This window comes from Nerophis lumbriciformis, linkage group LG04, assembly GCF_033978685.3.
Source record: "Nerophis lumbriciformis linkage group LG04, RoL_Nlum_v2.1, whole genome shotgun sequence".
NCBI lineage: Eukaryota > Metazoa > Chordata > Actinopteri > Syngnathiformes > Syngnathidae > Nerophis > Nerophis lumbriciformis.
This window is the reverse complement of record NC_084551.2, coordinates 59,040,749-59,062,500: the sequence shown is the minus strand read 5'-3', so window position 1 is coordinate 59,062,500 and position 21,752 is coordinate 59,040,749. Positions and strand designations below refer to the sequence as shown.

General features: G+C 40.9%; 1 protein-coding gene across 5 annotated transcripts in view; it reads left to right on the top strand.

The window, feature by feature from the left end:
• The window catches only part of map7d1a (MAP7 domain containing 1a), a 111,424-nt gene that overhangs the window by 601 nt on the left and 89,071 nt on the right, over positions 1-21,752 (top strand). The gene's annotated exons all lie outside the window — the stretch shown is intronic.

Sequence of the window (21,752 nt, the reverse complement as noted above, 5' to 3'; positions counted from 1 at the left end):
CTTGCTCCTTGTCCTACCAGAGGACATTTTTGCCCAAATGTGCATTGATTGGAAGCCAATGATGCATCTCATCAGCAGCCAGTGTGGGAGATGCACAGTAAAAATCACATTTATGCCATCTTTAATGTTGCAAATACAAATTGTACATCTTCTACTAGTAAACATGCATGCAAAGACTCACTATGTGCTTCTCAATTATGGATAAAACAAATCATACCCCCCCCTAAACTGAAGTACAATTGAGACCCTGATATGTATTTATTTAGTTATTACTAGGAGTGTGACGGTACACAAAAATGTTGGTGCGGTACATACCTCGGTTTAGAGGTCACGGTTCGGTTCATTTTCGGTACAGTACGAAAACAACAAAATATACATTTTGGGGTTATTTATTTACCAAATTTGCAAAATCTTCCACCAAAAATATTTTTCTTAGTGGAGTATTTGATGTGAAGTAATCAGAACCTTGGATAGGTCAATAATTCATAATCATTTTGATTCAATATAGGGATGTCCCGATCCGATATTTGGATCGGATCCGCTGCCGATATTTGCCAAAAATTGCGTATCGGCAAGGCATGGGAAAATGCCGATCCAGATCCAGTTTAAAAAAAACTCCGGTCCGTGTTTTCCAATGCACCGATTTAAATAATACATTCCACTTTTCTGCTGCTCCGTAATTTCCGTTCCGCATTTTCCAGCACACCTTCAACACATCCACAGGTCTGTGGATTCTCACGCAGTTGCTTTTAGCTGCTGGCATTACATGACATGCTCTTCTCACTCTTTCCTGTGTCTCCCTCTCACAGACAGCAAGCGCACCTTCTTACACACGTCACATACTGTCACGTCATACGTCACATACTGTCACGTCATACGTCACATACTGTCACGTCATACGTCACATACTGTCACGACATACGTCACATACTGTCACGTCATACGTCACATACTGTCACGACATACGTCACATACTGTCACGTCATACGTCACATACTGTCACGTCATACGTCACATACTGTCACGACATACGTCACATACTGTCACGTCATACGTCACATACGTATACGTCCTCCCCGAGCACAGAGGTAGCAGCATGGCTAACGTTAGCTGTGATGCTAGCGCAGTCGTGCGAGCAACGCTCCCTCTAAGGTGCTCGCCTGTGCAATTGCGCACTGTTTAAGCGTCCTCTGCGCATAGCAAATCTTTGCCACGCACAAAATCTAATAAAAAAATAAACGCATAACAATTTTCGACACACGGACACGACAGAGAAAACAGTTTTCGTCATCATTGTTCAAATATTGTGACGTCTGTCGAGACGCTTATCTCCATTCGGTGCCACACGTCCACACCATCAAAATGCTGAGGCAAAAATTTCCACATCAACACCGTATGAAAAAATTAGTGATTTTTTTAGTTGTGATTTTCTTCTCTGCATGAAAGTTTAAAAGTAGCATATATTAATGCAGTATGAAGAAGAATGTTTTAATGTAGACATGCAGGCCTTGAAAGAACATTTTGAAAATCAAGACTACATTTCCTGCAAATGGGTGCATTTCTACCCTATATTTTAACTTTAGATTTATTCTCATATCAAACTCTTTTGGCTGTCTTTTTGACACTTACATCCGACGCGCCCCTCCACACCCTGGATTATAAATAATGTAAATAATTCAATGTGATTATCTTGTGTGATGACTGTATTATGATGATAGTATATATCTGATAGTATAAATCTGTATCATGAATCAATTTAAGTGGACCCCGACTTAAACAAGTTGAAAAACTTATTGGGGTGTTACCATTTAGTGGTCAATTGTACGGAATATGTACTTCACTGTGCAACCTACTAATAAAAGTCTCAATCAATCAATCAAAACACATAGAATCATCATACTGCTGTGATTATATGCATCAAGTGTTCATTCAAGGCTAAGGCAAAATATCGAGATATATATTATGTATCGCAATATGGCCTTAAAATATTGCAATATTAAAAAAAGGCCATATCGCCCAGCCCCAGTTCAATTATGCCATTTCTGTTTGTCACGTATAATTTTGTCTATTTTGTGTTTATCCTTGAATAAACAGGTCAGTTTCTTGTTACCAACCATTGTGTATTATTCAAACTCCCCTAATTCAGCTGGCTAGTTGTTATCAAGAGTACTAAAACCCTTTTCAACATGATTCTGACAACTAAGTAGGCTAAATAACTTTAAACTTTAATACATGCTCGAATAGGCCAGTATCGGTCAGTATCGGTATCGGTCAGTATCGGTATCGGATCGGAAATGCAAAAACAATATCGGTATCGGATCGGAAGTGCAAAAACCTGGATCGGGACATCCCTAATTCAATATTATGTTTTGAGCAATGACAGTTTGAAAGAAAAAAAAACGGCTTTGTTTTATTAGTCAACATTGCAACTTTTTCTAAATTACATTTAACCTTTAAGCTTTTTTACTTCACTTTTGTTATGGTTTTGTTTATTTTAATAGTATTTTTAGAATGTGCCGTGGGCCTTTAAAACATTAGCTGTGGGCCGCAAATGGCCTCCGGGGCAAACTGTGATAAATCTATGGATAAAAAGCAGAGCCTGGCGACGCATGCACATTTATCATAACTCTCTCTCTCTCTCTGTCTCTGCCCCTCCCTCACCAATGCTGCTGCACGCACAATTTGTTTTGTTTTCAACCCCTTCTTAACCATGAACGTACATTGAAAATACACGCAACACTAACTCAAAATGCCGGACATTTGAGGCATTTAAGAAACTCCGCCCTGACAGCTCCGCAAAAGAGGACATGTCCGGTGAAAAGAGGACGTATGGTCAGTCTATCCTAGCCCGTTAGCTGCTAGCATGCCATGTGTTGTGCCTCGGTGTGCATTGTTTACACAACGTGCGTTACGCTACTTAATATGTCCATGTGGAAACTCGTTCGGTACAACTCCGAACCGAACACTCCTAGTGTTGAGTGATAGAAATGAGGGAGTAAAATCATTCCGTTTGTGTCCTAATTGTTTATTTTGACTATGGCCTACAGTAGTCGGATTGTAATGACTTAGAAAACGGCATTTAGTCACCGTATCGCGCTCGCCTCACTATATAACAAGTACTAGTTTAACTGTTAGCAGTCTTTGAAGGATATATCAGTGTTTCCCACACATTCATTTATTTGTGGCGGCCCGCCACGAACGAATTACGTCCGCCACGAATGGATTTTTCGGCTTTTGACTCGCTCGACCGCTCATAAAAGCAATGGGACTGTCTGTGAATGTTGCTTGTAGTTACAACTCCGGTGCAGTAGGTGGCGGTAGCCTACTATGCATTGTAACTCCGCCAATAGCACTTAATTCACCTGGTTGGCCAGAAGAAGAAGAAGAAGAAGAAGAAGAGGGACAGACGGGATCAAAATACTAGCCGGCTACTTTTCATAATGATGGCGCTTCCTACGTTTCTACCTCAAACGTCCAAAAGCTGCTGAAAGCCTTGATCCAGGATGCCATGGGGAAAAAAACTTAAATGGTGCCTTTTGGCGATAGTTAGCAGCTTGGTGGCTCATAGCCGGCTAGCTAACGCTTGCTAGCGTGGTAGCATTGCTTCATTTTTACAGGTGTTATAGGTAGATAGGTTATAGCTGCATCGCTCGCGGCTCGTCATATATTTAACGTTAATCCGCGATTTCACCGAGCGTTTCACTGACGGTGAGCAGCCTGACGCTGCTTCATTAACACCGCCGCTGTTTGACTCGGGGGCCAGGGCAGACGGACGTAATAACAATCACCTGTTTTCATACCGACGAGCTAACGTGTCCAGGTTATAACCCTGTTGTCAATAAACACACGTGGACTGAAGCTAAATTGTCCACTGTCCACTGCAGCATGTGAATGCAATGAAAAGAATAAAATCTGAGCCAACCAGCTGTTAAAATGTTGTCCAGGTTAATGTTTTGGTCATTAAAGGCCCTTCATTTCAAGATTTCAACTGTGATCGGGCTTTAAACAGGTGGCTGACCTGTTCAGATGAGTGTAACTGCTACTGGTCAAATAATGTGAAATAGCATTTAATTTTACATGTATGCAATGCCATTTAAATGTAATTATAGATAATAATAATAATTAAAGCTGCAAGCAGCGTTGGTCGGGCCCGCGTATTTGGCAGGTGCTAGTCCTAAGTGTCCCAATACTTTTGTCCAGTTTTAGTAGTACGTGTCCCAATACTTTTGTCAAGTTGTAGTCCTAAGTGTCCCAATACATTTGTCCAGTGTAGGTGTCCCAATACTTTTTTCCAGTGGTAGTCCTAAGTGTCCCAATACTTTTGTCCGGTGGTAGTCATAAGTGTCCCAATACTTTTGTCTAGTGTACCTACCTTGTCTGCATTGTGTAGGCACGCTGGTGCTTCCTGCTTTTAAGCAGCCATCTTAAAAAAACAGCAGCGCAGCAGCATCAGCGCAGCGGTTCTTTGAAGGGTCATAAAATCAAAACCGGAGCAGTTAGAAAAACGCTGTTCTGTACTTTTATACACAAGGGTTCAATCTCTCTCCTGTGTTAGTTTGAAGCCGAAACGACAAACGCGCTCAGAGGAGATAGTTTTTGAAGGAAGGTGACCGGTTTTTACAAAATATTTGTTTTGAAGGGGGAATAGCAAACTTCCTGTTGATTTTTGCGGGGGGTTGTCAATCTATGAAATGTAGGTCTAAGTGAGACCTACATAGAGGTTTTTGTTTCATGTCTCTCCGACCTTCCCAGTGGGAGTTACAGGCAGTTTTGTCATTTTTTTCTTCCGAGGAGCAGTTTTTTCAGCGTTTTATTCAAAATTGCGCTAGAGCGCAATTTTGAGATTTGGGGTTAGGTTTTTTTATTAAATCGCAATTTTTGCCAGTCCTGATGTGTGTGTTCAGTTCGGTGAGTTTTGAAGCATGTTAAGGGGGTCAAATTACAGCTCAAAGAGGCAAAAGTGACTGTTTTTAGTACTTTTTTGTCTTGAAGGGGGAATTGCCAACTTTCTGTTGATTTCTGCCCAAGGATGTACAATTATGAAATCTAGGTCTAAGTCAGACCTACATAGAGAATTTTGTTTCATGTCTTTCCGACCTTCCTAGTGGGAGTTACAGGCAGTCTAGTTTTTTTTTTTTTACTAGGGGGCGCTAGAGCGCAATTTTGAGTTTTGGGGTTCAGTTTTTTCATTAAAAGACAATTTTCGCAGGTCCTGATGTGTGGGTCAAATATGGTGAGTTTTGAAGCATGTTAAGTGGGTCAAATTAGTGCTCAAAGAGGCGGCCGGTATAATAATAATAAAACCTTACAAATTCAATAGGTCCTTATGTCCCATTGCATAAGGACTCCCTTTGGGAGTCCTTATGCAATGGGCCATGCGGGCCCTAATAAATACTGTGTAGTGTTGTAAATAGTCAACGGGAAGAATTTTAGTAAGATATAAGCCATGAGCTACACAGCCAGAAAAAAACCTAGGCAGGACAAGTAAAAATATTGGGGCAAGTACATTTGAGAAGTCAGGCAAGTAGAAAAAAACCTTAACATTGAACCCTGCATGTGTTGAGCTGCTGCCGCTTAAGGTTAGACGGCACTCTACATAGAGCGCTTCTGCTCGTTAGTAATAAATTCTAATGTTGGATGTTCACTCCTTCACACAGATGAGTATAGAAAAATATTTTCAACGGCCGAAAAGGGCTCGACTTGGAGAGGAGGTAGGCCTACAGTCCGGACCACAGGTGCGACCTGTTCAGCAGCAGCAGGAGGAGGAGGAGGAGGTTGACTGACTGTGGCAGGACACCTCTGCCTCTGTTTCACTTCATGTTGCTGGTAAATAATATGGTTGTAGTAGTAGGCTAAAGTTAAATTATTTAGTATTCACTAATTAAAGGGGCAGAGCTTTAAGAGACATTTTAGCTTTTATATTTTATAAGATATATTTTTTGTAAGAACCACAATTAATAAATATATTTCAGTGAATCACTAATTGTTCAAATCTGTATATAAATATGTACATAAATTGTTGTAATTATATTCCAACTCCGCGTTCTTCTTGGTCATCGCCGCTGACGCCCCCCCCCCCCCCCCCCCGCCACCTGACCACACCACCACAAATAGATGCCTGTCCTGTGGGAAACACTGTATATGTACCGTATTTTTCGGACTATAAGTCACAGTTTTTTTCATAGTTTGGCCGGTGGTGCGACTTATACTCAGGAGCGACTTATGTGTGAAATGATTAACACATTAGCGTGAAATATCAAATAATATTATTGATCTCATTCACGTAAGAGACTAGACGTATAAGATTTCCTGGGATTTAGCGATTAGGAGTGACAGATTGTTTGGTAAACGTATAGCATGTTCTATATGTTATAGTTATTTGAATGACTCTTACCATAATATGTTACGTTAACATACCAGTTGGTTATTTATGCCTCATATAACGTACACTTATTCAGCCTGTTGTTCACTATTCTTTATTTATTTTAAATTGCCTTTCAAATGTCTATTCTTGGTGTTGGGTTTTTATCAAATAAATTTCCCCCCAAAATGCGACTTATATATGGTTTTTTCTTTCTTTCTTTTGCATTTTCGGCCGGTGCGACTTATACTCCGGAGCGACTTATAGTCCGAAAAATACGGTAGGATATATCTGTATTTTATTTGTATGCAAGCATGTTTTAGCACAAGCAACAACATGGTGCTGTTGATTAATTTGAGCAGTGCTGCCTCCTAGCTGGAGGCTTGTGTATCGTTCAAGACTAAAAAAAAAGGCTCTAATACTGGAAGTCCCTAAACTCTCAGGCGCCCCCCCCGGGGGACCCGTCCCACTATTTGAGAAGCACTGCTCTGTGACAACAGAAAAAGTCCTTCCTGTTTGGAAAGGGAGGGTTTAGTCAGCGTGTTTTGGCGTTAGATCAAGCGAGAGAAGCGTGGGACTCCACCCTGATGGTGAGAATCTTTGAGGCTGAGAACAATGTTTCTTATCAAAAGCGAGTTTGCGCCAACTTTTCCTGCACATTTGGTTCCTCCTCTGGCACCAAAACATCTCTACATCAGAACCACCTGAGAACTAGTACCTTCTGCAATGGAAATGTGTGTTTTACTAAAATGTGTAACTCTTGACAAAATAGCCTGGGAAAAAAATACCCGCTGGTTATATTGTACATAAACCAACGATAAAGAACACAGAAAACAGAACTTTCGATTGTATGTGCAGGTTTTCGGGCAGCACAAAACCTTCCCATCAACCAGCGCTCATCTCAGACTGTGCAAACCTGTTTGTTAGCTGAGAAGAGCCGATCAATGAATCCACAGTCCATGTTTGCTTTGTGTGAGTTCTTAATGACATGCACATCGTCATGAGATACAGTCATGAACTGGAAAAAAACAAACAAAAAAAAACACCCAAGAGTGAACATTTTTCCAAACAAATAGTGCTGGTATTATTATCTCCCAACATTTCTCACACATTCTACCAACAACCATACTTGCCAACCCTCCCGAATTTTCCGGGAGGCTCCCGAAATTCAGCGCCTCTCCCGAAAACCTCCCGGGACAAATATTGTCCCGAAAATCTCCCGATTTTCAGCCGGAGCTGGAGGCCACGCCCCCTCCAGCTCCATGCGGACCTGAGTGAGGACAGCCTTTTTTCACGACGGGAGGACAACAGGGTGACAAGAACTAAATCATCCAGACTAGAGATAAATTGCATTATTATGTTTATCTTACCTAAAAATAAATGTATTTATTAATTAAAAAAACCAAAAAAAACTATATTACTATATTTTGCTAAAAACATCAAAATTAATTGTATTTTTATTTGTATTTTTTCCTGACTCCTTATTACATCCAGCCATAGAATTATACATTAAAATAAACATATTTGAAATAATTGATTTTAAATTGTCATAATAATTCTTAAAATGACCATATTTAATTATTAAAATAATTGCTTGTTTATCAACAACTTTAGCATTTTATTCATTACATTTTGAAACTCTCAGAAGCCAAGTTATGTTATATTCCTTAATATTTATTTATGCAAGTTTGAAGTATCAACTATCTAAACACAGTTTTGTTTGCATATTTTCAGGATGTATATATATATATATATATATATATATATATATATATATATATATATATATATATATATATATATATATATGTGTGTATATATATATATATATATGTATATATATATATATATGTATGTATATATATATATATATATATATATATATATATATATATATATATATATATATATATTAGAGATGCGCGGATAGGCAATTATTTCATCCGCAACCGCATCAGAAAGTCGTCAACCATCCGCCATCCACCCGACCTAACATTTGATCAGAATTGCACCCGCCCGTTGTTATATATCTAATATAGACGATGCAAGGCATTAGTGAGGTTATAAAGCTTTTGCCTGTTAAAGAAAGGAGACTGATCCAATGCAATACGGACATTCGCGTGCCACGCTGTCACGACCCAGACGCACACCAGTGCGCAATCATATGGGAGCCGCGCTGAGCGCACCTCCAAGCGCGTCTCGCTGCCGGCGACGGCCGGGTATGGGCCCGACGCTCCAGCGCCATCCATTTTCAGGGCTAGTTGATTCGGCAGGTGGGTTGTTACACACTCCTTAGCGGGTTCCAACTTCCATGGCCACCGTCCTGCTGTCTATATCAACCAGGGTGAGCCCCACCCCTTTCGTGAGCGCACTGCGCGCGGAGTGACCCCTGTTACGCGCCCCTGGCAACAGGGGTGGCGGGCAGGTAAGCTGCGCGGGCGGAGCGACCCCTGTTACGAGCCCCCGGCCACGGGGGTGGCGGGCAGGTAAGCTGCTTACCTGCTGCGCGTGATGCCGGCCGCGGCGAAGGCGGACGAGGCGGGGTGTCGGTGCGGTGGGCGCGGTGGTGACCCTGGACGTGCGTCGGGCCCTTCTCGCGGATCGCCTCAGCTACGGCTCCTGGTGGGGCCCTCTCGGGGGAAGGGGCCTCGGTCCCGGACCCCGGCGAGGCGTCCCTTCTCCGCTCCGTAAAAGTGTCCATCTCTTTTTTTTTTTTTCTTCTGTTGTGGCATATGCAGCAGGTGCCTGCTCGTTTTTCGTATGTGGGTAACAACATTTAACTATGTATATATATTTCCGAATTGGTTTAACTATTTAAAATCTAATTTTTTTTTATTTTAACCGCCCAACCCTACCCGCGGATAAAATCTAATTTTTTTTAATTTCATCCGCCCGATCCGCGGATAATCCGCGGACTCCGCGGTTGTGCCCGCAAATCGCGCATCTCTAATATATATGTATATGTATGAAATACTTGACTTGGTGAATTCTAGCTGTCAATATACTCCTCCCCTCTTAACCACGCCCCGCCCCACCCCCGACCACGCCCCCACCCCCCACCTCCCGAAACCGGAGGTCTCAAGGTTGGCAAGTATGCCAACAACCTACTGCAACTTTTAGTTGTTTTGCCGAGTCACCACGCATTTTGTTATGCAGCCTGAAGGGACTGACAAACGCTTGTGAAATTTGAGGCAAGATTGGTTAAAAACATGGCCGTCAAGCAATTACCATATTTTTCGGACTATAAGGCGCACTTAAAATCCTTTAATTTTCTCAAAACTCGACAGTGCCTTAGAACCCGGTGCGCCTAATGTGCGGAGTCATTTTGGGTGTGCTTACCGACCTCGAAGCTATTTTATTTGGTACATGGTGAAATGATACGTGTGACCAGTAGATGGCAGTCACACACGAGAGATACGTGTCGACTGCAATATGACTGAAGTGAACAACACAAAAATTGTATATGTTCCATTGCAAATATAGCGCATTACACATGGCTGTCAAGCAATTACCGTATTTTTCGGAATATAAGGCGCACTTAAAATCCTTTCATTTTCCCAAAACTCGACAGTGCGCCTTATTGTTTATTGTTTATTGAATGGATCCCCATTAGCTGATTCCTGGGGTCCATATAGGAGCATACAAAGAACTATTTTATTTGGTACATGGTGAAATGATACGTGTGACCAGTAGATGGCAGTCACACATAAGAGATACGTGTAGACTGCAATATGACTCAAGTAAACAACACAAAACTTGTATATGTTCCATTGAAAATATAGAACATTACACATGGCGCTCAAAAATGTATAAAGATGTTTTAGTAGGACTTTGAAGCCACACCACTTGATGGATTGTACTGTGCTTCAACATGGGAGTATTATTATGGTGTGTGTATAAGGTAAGACATATTATCTGCCGTTTTGTTTCGCAATATTATGCAAAAGCAACTTTTCTTACCCTCTGGTACCTGCTGATCTGTATTTGGGATCTGCATAAGTCCTGAAAATTTGCGGGCGTCCGCCTTTGTAGTCCCTGCCGACGACGTAGTCAATAAACTTCTTCTTTTTCTCTATCTTCTTGTTATGGGACATTCATCCTCTACTATTGCCATTTCTAATATAAAGTAGTGTAAAGTTCTTACTTATATCTGTCAGTGAACTCGCCATGAAAGCACTAAAACATACCGGTGTAGTGAGTTTACATTATCCACCCAAGGAACTTTAGTTATTAGAGAGTTCCGGTCAGACGGTTTTTCACTTGTTGTTATTTCCGGATGAGAAGATGCTGCTCCGTTATTGATTGAAGTAAAGTTTGAATGTCATTAAAACAGTTAGCTCTATCTTTTCACACTTCTTCCACTCCCGTCCTTGCACGCTACACCGCTACAACAAAGATGACGGGGAGGAGACGCTGTCGAAGGTGAGCCACGTAAATAAGAGCGCCCACAAAACGGCGCATCCTGAAGAGACTGTCAGAAAGCGACTTGAAGATGATCAGTAAAACATCATCTATGCAACATTTTGACCAAAGAACCACCATCACATGTAATGTAGAGCAGTGTTTTTCAACCTTTTTTGAGCCAAGGCGCATTTTTTTCATTGAAAAAATGCAGAGGCACACCACCAGCAGAAATCATTAAAAAATGAAACTCAGTAAACAATAAAAAGTCGTTCTCTCAATTGTTGGATATGACTTTAAAGCATAGCCAAGCATGCATCACTATAGCTCTTGTCTCAAAGTAGGTGTACTGTCACCACCTGTCACATCACGCCATGACTTATTTTGAGTTTTTTGGTGTTTTCCCGTGCATAGTGTTTTAGTTCTTGTCTTGCGCTCCTATTTTGGTGGCTTTTCCTGTTTTGTCGGTATTTTCCAGAAGCAGTTTCATGTCTTCCGTAAATGCTATTCCCCGCATCTGCTTTGTTTTAGCAATCAAGACTATTTAAGTTGTTGCTATCTTTTTTTGTGGGGACATTGTTGATTGTCATGTCATGTACGGATGTACTTTGTGGACGCCGTCTATGCTTCACAGTAAGTCTTTGCTGTCGTCCAGCATTCTGTTTTTGTTTACTTTGTAGCCAGTTCAGTTTTAGTTTCGTTCTGCATAGCCTTCCCTAAGCTTTAATGCCTTTTCTTAGGGCAGGGGTCGGCAACCTTTACCACTCAAAGAGCCATTTTGACCAGTTTCACAAATTAAAGAAAACAATGGGAGCCACAAAAATCTTTTGAAATTTAAAATAAAATAACACTGCATACAAAGTTTATTTTTTGCTTTGTGCTATGTATAAACCAAGGGTCTCAGACACGCGGCCCACACCTTAATATGAAAATTGAATGTTAGTGCGGCCCGCGAGTTTTATACGAATGGCGCTTGACAGCGTCATACTTGTCAACCCGCCCGATCTTTCCGGCAGACTACGAATTCCAGGGCTATTATTCTCTCGAACGTGCCGTGATGGTACAGCATTTAACGCCCACTACAACCAGCGTGCCGGCCTAGCCACACGTTGTATGGGGCTTCTGCTTGCTCACGTAAGTGACAGCAATGCATACTTGGTGAACAACCACACAGGTTACACTGACGGTGGCGGTATAAAAAAACTTTAAAACTCTTACTAATAATGCGCCACACTGTGAACCCACACCAAACAAGAATGACAAACACATTTCGGGAGAACATCTGTACCGTAACACAACATAAACACAACAGAACAAATACCCAGAATCCCATGCAGCCCTGACTCTTCCGGGCTACATTATACACCCCTGCTACCAAACCCCGCCCACCTCAACCTACGCACGGAGGGGGGGGGGGGGGGGGGGGGGTGTTGATGTGTGGGGGAGCAGGGTTGGGGTGGGGGCGGGGTTTGGTGGTAGCAGGGGTGTATAATGTAGCCCGGAAGAGTCAGGGCTGCATGGGATTCTGGGTGTTTGTTCTGTTGTGTTTATGTTGTGTTACGGTGCAGATGTTCCCCCGAAATGTGTTTGTCATTCTTGTTTGGTTTTGGTTCAAAGTGTGGCGCATTATTAGTAAGAGTGTTAAAGTTGTTTTATATGGCCACCGTCAGTGTAACCTGTGTGGCTGTTGACCAAGTATGCCTTGTTGTCACTTACATGTGCAAGCAGAAGATGCATACAACAAAAGGCTGGGCTGGCACGCTGTTTGCACAGATTGTAGAGGGCGCTGAATGCTGTACCATCATGGCACGCCCTTATTATTATTGTTAGGGTGAAAATCGGAGAATATTATTCCCGGGAGTTTTCTGCGGGAGGCACTGAAATCCGGAAGTCTCCCGGGAAAATCGGGAGGGTCGGCAAGTATGCAGCTGAGCCACATCAGGTGAGCAAAGAGCCGCATGCGGCTCCGGAGCCGCGGGTTTCCGACCCCTGTCTTAGGGGCACTCACCTTTTGTTTATTTTTGGTTTAAGCATCAGACACCTTTTTACCTGCACGCTGCCTCCCGCTGTCGTCTGCATATTGTGATCACAACGAACCATCGTCGTCTCACACGACGTGTTCCCGACATCTACAAAGCAATTAGCTACCTGCTGCCACCTACTGATATGGAAGAGTATTACACGGTTACTCTGCCCAGCTCTAAACAGCACCGACACTCAACGACGGCACATTGTTTGCGGATTACAATTACTGGTTTGCAAAAAATATTTTTAACCGAAATAGGTGAAACTAGATAATCTCCCACGGCACACCAGACTGTATCTCACGGCACACTAGTGGTTGAAAACACTGATGTAGACCACAAGGAAGTGTTTTACATTTAGAAAAAAATCATAATAATATGACTCCTTTAATGCGCCTTTTGTATGAAAATAGACCTGACTAGACCCGCTCATTGGCAATGCGCTTTATAATCCGGTGCGCCCTATGTAACTGACCATTTGTGTAATGCAGGGGGTTAATTACCCCTTACCATGAATTGATTTAAGTGGACCCCGACTTAAACAAGTTGAAAAACTTATTGGGGTGTTACCATTTAGTGGTCAATTGTACGGAATATGTACTGTACTGTGCAATCCACTAATAAAAGGTTCAATCAATCAATCAATTGCTGCTCTACCTCCTTGGGCGGCTGATATTAATAGGGATGTCCCGATCCGATATTTGGATCGGATCGGCCGCCGATATTTGCCAAAAAATGCGTATCGGCAAGGCATGGGAAAATGGCGATCCAGATCCAGTTTAAAAAAAAACTCCGGTCCGTGTTTTCCAACGCACCGATTTAAATAATACATTCCACTTTTCTGCTGCTCCCTAATTTCCGTTCCGCATTTTCCAGCACACCTTCAACACATCCACAGGTCTGTGGATTCTCACGCAGTTGCTTTTAGCTGCTGGCATTACACGACAGGCTCTTCTCACTCTTTCCTGTGTCTCCCTCTCACAGACAGCAAGCGCACCTTCTTACACACGTCACATACTGTCACGTCATACGTCACATACTGTCACGTCATACGTCACATACTGTCACGTCATACGTCACATACGTATATGTCCTCTCCCAGCAGAGAGGTAGCAGCATGGCTAACGTTAGCTGTGATGCTAGCGCAGCCGCTAAGGTGCGCGCCTGCTCAAGCGTCCTCTGCGCACGGCAAATCTATGCCACGCACAAAATCAAATAAAAAAAATAAGCGCATGACAATTTTCGACACACGGACACGACATAGAAAACAGTTTTCGTCATCATTGTTCAAATATTGTAACGTCTGTCGAGACGCTTATCTCCGTTCGGTGCCACACGTCCACACCATCAAAATGCCGAGGCAAAAATTTCCCCATCAACACCGTATGAAAAAATTAGTGATTTTTTTAGTTGTGATTTCCTTCTCTGCATGAAAGTTTAAAAGTAGCATATATTAATGCAGTATGAAGAAGAATGTTTTAATGTAGACATGCAAGCCTTGAAAGAAAATGTTGAAAATCAAGACTACATTTCCTGCAAATGGGTGCATTTCTACCCTATATTTTAACTTTAGATTTATTCTCATATCAAACTCTTTTGGCTGTCTTTTTGACACTTACATCCGGCGCCCCCCTCCACACCCTGGATTATAAATAATGTAAATAATTCAATGTGATTATCTTGTGTGATGACTGTATTATGATGATAGTATATATCTGATAGTATATATCTGTATCATGAATCAATTTAAGTGGACCCCGACTTAAACAAGTTGAAAAACTTATTGGGGTGTTACCATTTAGTGGTCAATTGTACGGAATATGTACTTCACTGTGCAACCTACTAATAAAAGTCTCAATCAATCAATCAAAACACAGAATCATCATACTGCTGTGATTATATGCATCAAGTGTTCATTCAAGGCTAAGGCAAAATATCGAGATATATATCGTGTATCGCAATATGGCCTTAAAATATCGCAATATTAAAAAAAGGCCATATCGCCCAGCCCTAGTTCAATGATGCCATTTCTGTTTGTCATGTATAATTTTGTCTATTTTGTGTTTCTCCTTGAATAAACAGGTCAGTTTCTTGTTACCAACCATTGTGTACTATTCAAACTCACCTAATTCAGCTGGCTAGTTGTTATCAAGAGTACTAAAACCCTTTTCAACATGATTCTGACAACTAAGTAGGCTAAATAACTTTAAACTTTAATACATGCTCGGATAGGCCAGTATCGGTATCAGATCGGAAGTGCAAAAACAATATCGGTATCGGATCGGAAGTGCAAAAACCTGGATCGGGACATCCCTAGGTATTAAATATAATATTACAGCACAACTAACACACATTGGGCAACACAAAGAGCAACTTCCCTTAAGCAAGCAGAATGTTTCCGACCATCTCCTGGGGAACAGTTTCAAAATATACTGTTCGGACATTCAATTGTACAATCCTGACGACGCAGGGCCTACCATAGCTCAGAGTCACTACTACACCTGCTGGTAGGAGTAGTTGACGGATTCAATTTGAAGCGAATACTTTGCCACACCGAGACTCTACCTCCTATATAAAGTGAGTTTGAGATCCCTGGGAGGGTTATAAAACATTCCAGAATATATCTACTTTGAATTGTTAATGAGACCTCATAAGCAAGTCCAACCGCCAAATAACATCTCCAACATCTACTTTGCTATGCCTACAGGCGCACATTCCATGAGTTATTAGTCACACTTATTAAACATGTTTGGGAGATAGTCTTCATAATAGTAGCCTGAATGTGAATTAGAACACCACATTAAACAAATTATCTTCTCTTTAGCACTCTTGTTTTCTCTCATACCTTACAGGCAATGTAGTTTGACCTTTCAATGGCCATTTTCTGATTGAACAGATATGAAAGAGTATCCGGAAGGATCTCGGTCGTGTCTCAGCAACAACCGGTTCACTGTGCTCTGCTGTCATGATAGAACTACTATCATATTGCAACTATGGAATCTTTTTGGAGCAGACCTCGCAGCAGAATTATACAAATCCCTTGACTGGTTCAAGCTAAAACAAGATTCCGTCATTTAGCTATTTTTTTGTCAACGTAAACAACACTCAGAACCATCCATCCATTTACTACCGCTTGTCCCTTTCAGCTGCACTTATTTCTTTACTGATAATTTACCAGAACACTGCATATTCAAGTGTTGTTTACATCTTTCAAATACTATCACCAGAAAATCTTGATGCTAGCTAGCCAACTGCTGACAATTATTTTACTAGAACCGACAAAGGCTGATTTCCAGCAAACCCAGAAGCTGCAAATATCCATGTGCGACTGACAAATGTTTAACGTTATTTTGACGTTTGAGGGTCATGCAAAATGAAACGTAGTAAAATCCTACAAATGACTACCACAGGGCTCGAATTTACCCGCGGCAACCGCCTTTGTCATTTGCCGTAATGCCCCAAAAATTGACCAACATTTGCGGCAAGAACATGCCGTGACCGCCCTTGACTTTTTACTTGTTAATGGACGAGTGATGTAACAATAAATTATATAATGATAATTAGCGATAAAAATCCAGACGGTTAGTAACGTCCGTCTAATTTTTTAATTACCGAAAAAAAGTCATTTATTAATGCATTTTCGGCAACACGTAGTCGGGAGCATGCGCACTAGCGTCGTTTGGCTTGATAGTCATGGCGGACAAGCTACACGGACTTTGCTGCGGAGATTTCCCCTCGGAGTAAACTGAGCCAAGCGCTCGGTTTAACGTCATTTTCCCTCGCTTCCCGCCGTGCGTTTAAGAGCGCACTGCTGTGTTTAGATGGAGACAGGTGTGGACAATATTGGAGACACTTGTCCCAACACTAAAAGTATACAGCAAAGGAGAAAACTATTTGATGTTTTGCACCATGAACGTTGTCATAACTTGTTTATAAAGTCTTTAGTTTGTTTACTGGGATGTTCACTCGTTCTTTATTTAACTGCAAACTTTATCAGTGTTCTAATAACATCAATACTAGCTAAAATGTTTTGTCATCTTATCAAACTGAACGTAGGCTGTGAAGATTGTGTATTCAATGTGAGAGTTATCACTCCGGGTTTTTTTGTTGGCCAAACTGGTGTACTGAATAATCAAGGAGGGGTTGGAGAAGAACAAAGCTTATTTATTAGACTTCATCTTCATTAGCCAAACTGCTTTGTGTTTTATTTTGATATCAAAAAGTAAACGCCATGTTTTTTTTGTTTTTTTACTACATTACATGTGTTTTTTTCATGTCACAAAGGTATTTCTTCAAAAATCATTCATGTGACACATCATTTTGTTAATGTTTTATTTTTTATAGTTAATTCCTATATGACATATTTCTGCTCAAACTCTTAATGGATCTGTCCCGATACAGCATCTACATCTACATATAAATGTATATAACTTTAAAAAAAACAAAAACAAAAAAAACCTCCCTCTATCAAAATGTAAAAATAGAGATAAAATAATGACAAAAAGCTGACGAGTTGATATTATTTAAGAATAAAAAACCTAATATTTGTCTTGAAATATATGGATACCATTTAGACATTACAAATGACATGATGGTATTACGTTCACACCCCAACACTGTTTTACCTAACAATCAGTAATCATGATTTCAATATTGATAACAATAATCTTAATTATTACTTTGGCCATAATTGTCAGGCCTAGATCTCATACATGAACACTATTTTTAACTATATGGACACAAAGTGCAGTTACCTCTTATGGCCATCAGGTGCCATCTTTCAAAATTAATTATATATATATATATATATATATATATATATATATATATATATATATATATATATATATATCTTGCCTTGAAAGAAAATCATGTTTGCCTTGGTGCCGTAAAATATGAGCTCTCCTTTAACGCAACACTAAAATTCGAGGCCTGCATTTATAAATTATGTTACTTTAACTTATTTTCACTCAAAACCACTCATTTTTAAGATGTTTTCATTAAATTTTTAAAAATTTTGTAGTAGTTGCGTAGTAGTAGTCCTTGTTCATTTAGTAGTCCTTGTTCATTTATGGAATCCAGTCAACTTCTTTTGTTTTCACTTTATCGAACTGGGCATGCTAGTGACATTGGGGCCACATTGGGGCCACATTGGGGCCTGTGCACGTTTATACTGGAGTCTGATAAAGTTCACATTTTACTTGCGGTGTAAACAGTCAGCTGAAAACATCTGATTTAGAAGAAATCTGATTTGGGCCACTTTGGTCTGCAGTGTAAATGTCTTTAAGGTTTTTTTCAAGTTTCAAGTGAATCCGTTGAACGGCTCGGCAAATGTCAAAGTAACACGTTCTAATGGCGGATATTTAAACGGGATACATAGACATTGTTAGAAGACATCTGCTTCTCGTCAACGTGTCCTTTTTGCTGCTGCATTGCAAGTTGATTCTGCAATGTTTCTTTTGTCAGTCAGCTCCGCTGCCACTCTCTCTCTGGACACGAGAGGAAGTCTGGATTTGAACCGTGTCCTTTCCGTCCTATCTGAAAATATCACAAATGTGTCTGCTGTGTGCTCTTTGTCGTCGTCTGACACTTCTAGTCACCTGACCTGGATGCTAATATTAGGACGCTTCCTTTGAGAATGACGGACCAGCCTCACATGCCGTATGTACGCACCAATGCAGGACACAGTATGTCATCTTTAAACATCACCTATCAGTAACTCCATCCATCCATCTTTTTCCGCTTATCCGAGGTCAGATAAACCCAGACTTCCCTCTCCCCGTCCAGCTCCTCCCATGGGGATACTGAGGCGTTCCCAGGCCAGCCTGGAGACATAGTCTTCCCAACGTGTCCTAGGTCTTTCCCGTGGCCTCCTACCGGTTGGACGTGCCCTAAACACCTCCCTAGGGAGGCGTTCAAGTGGCATCCTGACCAGATGCCCGAACCACCTCATCTGGCTCCTTTCCATGTGGAGGAGCAGCGGCTTTACTTTGAGCTCCTCCCGGATGACAGAGCTTCTCACCCTATCTCTAAGGGAGAGAAACTCATTTGGGCCGCTTGTACCCGTGATCTTGTCCTTTCGGTCATGACCCAAAGCTCATGACCATAGGTGAAGATGGGAACGTAGATCGACCGGTAAATTGAGAGCTTTGCCTTCCGGCTCAGCTCCTTCTTCACCACAACGGATCGATACAGCGTCCGCATTACTGAAGACGCCGCACCGATCCGCCTGTCGATCTCACCATCCACTCTTCCCTCATTTGTGAACAAGACTCCAAGGTACTTGAACTCCTCAGGTTCTCCTACTCAACCCGGAGATGGCACTCCACCCTTTTCCGGGCGAATCACTTTTGTGCTCAGTTAGTATTGATCCAAAGCAAAAATGCTAACAACTCTAATGTCAACTCTCAAAGCCGAAAAGGTGTCTCATGAAAACCTGTCCGATTGGAACTCTCCAACAACGTTGACGGATTACTACTTTATTACTAATCATATTTGGATGATTACAATCCCAACAGTTAGTTCTGAACCAGTTGTAGTCTTAGAGCATTTATTAGTAGCCAGCGAGGTCTATTTTTGACAGTCGCAACACCGGAAGTATATTATTAGGGGGCGTGGCTACACGATCGAGTTGCCAAATGGGAAACGTTTTCTGAGTTCTTTGGATGCATGTTATAGAATTTTACATGACGTTTTCAATGATGATAATGTTAGTAAATTATCTATTAAAAAAACCTAAAAATTCTATGGTACATTACATGGGAGTGTCAAAAAGACAGCCAAAAGAGGTTGGTAGACAAGAATAAATGTAATCAATGTTTATTTATATAGCCCTAAATCACGAGTGTCTCAAAGGGCTGCACAAGCCACAACGACATCCTCGGCTCAGATCAGGTAAAATATAGTATAGGAATGCACCCAAATGCAGGAAATGTAGTCTTCATTTTCAAAATGTTCTTTCAGGACTTGCGTGGCAGCATTTTGTGCTGATTGAAATATTTCTCATTTTTTCCTCAAAGGGTGCTCTCATGCCTGAATAATAAAGGTTAGCTATGATTCTTGCCTGGAAAATGGTTGAGTGCCATCTACAGGTTCGGGGATGAGATCTTCCACAAAGTGAAGGAGTTCTACAAGTACCTCAGGGTCGTATCCACCATGACGGAGGAAGGGATCGCGAGATCAACAGGCTGATTGAAGAGGACCTTACATCAGTCCATCGTAGTGAAGAGGAAATTGAGCCAGAAAGGCAAAGCGTTCAATTTACCAATCTACATTTCTACCCTCACTTATGAGCTTTGGGTAAGGACCAAAAGGACAAGGTACAAGAGTCCAAACTGGCTCTTCCTTAGAAATAGAGCTGAAGTTCCGTCATCCAGCAGGAACTCTGAGTCAAGCCACTGCTCTTCCACAGTTACAGGAGCTAGATGTGTTAACTACTGTTGTTAGAATGCCTCCCTCAGGGCACATACAACTGGCAGGAGGCATTGTGGAAGACCCAGGACACTTTGGAGAGACTATGACTTCTAACTGGCCTTGGAACACCTTGGGATCCGCCCAGAAAGGATTTGGACCAAGTACCCAGGGAGAGGGAAGTTTTTCTGCTCAGGCTGCTGCCCCCGTGACTCAGAAGAAGATAGATCCTTGGATAGTTATACATTTAAACAAACACTATACTATAATATGGCTGTCAAATGACACACATGTCATACCTGCCAACTACTCCGGTTTTCCCGTAATTAGTACGGTTTTCATCAATCTATTCCGGGTTACGGTTGCAGTGATAAAAAATACGGTTTTTCATTAATTAAAACAATTTTTTTTTTTTAAGTTTTATTCACGAAATCGCGTAACAACAATGACAATCGACACTGCTTCCCGTAACTTCCTATCGAGCTATTCCGAATGCCATGCGCGAGGCTATTTATAGCACCGCTGCCAAGCACGAGGCACCAGTTGCCATTGTTTCCAAACGAGCGAACGATCATGGAATCAGCCGGAGAAAAATCGCAAACGAGTCTTAAACCGAAAAGAAAACTGCAGTCATTCCGTGAAGAATATTCAAAAGCCTATCCGGGAATAATTATCCGTTCCAAAAAGGGTGAAAACTACGCGAATTGCACCTTGTGCAGACAAGATTTTTCGATCGGACACGGAGGAATTAGCGATGTAAAAGACCACGTTGGGACAAAAAAACAAATACCATATCATTTTTGCAGTATGATCAATCTGATAGAATAAATTTGGATTTTAGCCACAAAAAGGTAATGACACCAATGTTATCTATTGGAATTGTTTAGTACTGTTATACTGTTAAAAGTGTTTATACTATTTATGCTTTCAAGTCCAAGTTGAAGAAATCTTGTTAAATGTTGACAGCATAACTACCAAAATACAGAAGTATGTCCTTAATATTTTTGCAGTGCTATTTCTGTTGAAAAGTTAAAATGATTACATTAGAGATGTGATGTGCCACTTTTCAAGTGTCTGATGGCTTAAATTAATTTTCATTAATTTTTCATATTTTGAATTCTTTTGAAAGGCTTACAAAAAAACTACATTTGAATTGTAATTCCATGCTATTGACAGGATTATTAATTTTAATGAAGTTAGCTTACCATGTTTACAGTATGATAATTGTGATAGAAATGCGAATTTTAGGCACAGAATATTTTTTACAATTGAACAAGGCAGTAGATTATACAAGCTTGGACAGAAAGTTAATAATGACACCAATTTTTTTTTAATGGAATTGTTTAGTACTGTTTTACCATTTGTTTACTGTAAAAAGTGTTTATACTGTTTATACTTTCAATTAACAAATTGAAGTCTTGTGAAAGGTTGACAGGATAACTGGCATTAACTGTCAAAATAATTTCAAACTATTGAAGTTAGCTTACAGAATAAACATGTCAATCAACCCATATGATTTTTGCTGTAATATTTTTGTTTTGAAAAGTCACTGTGAC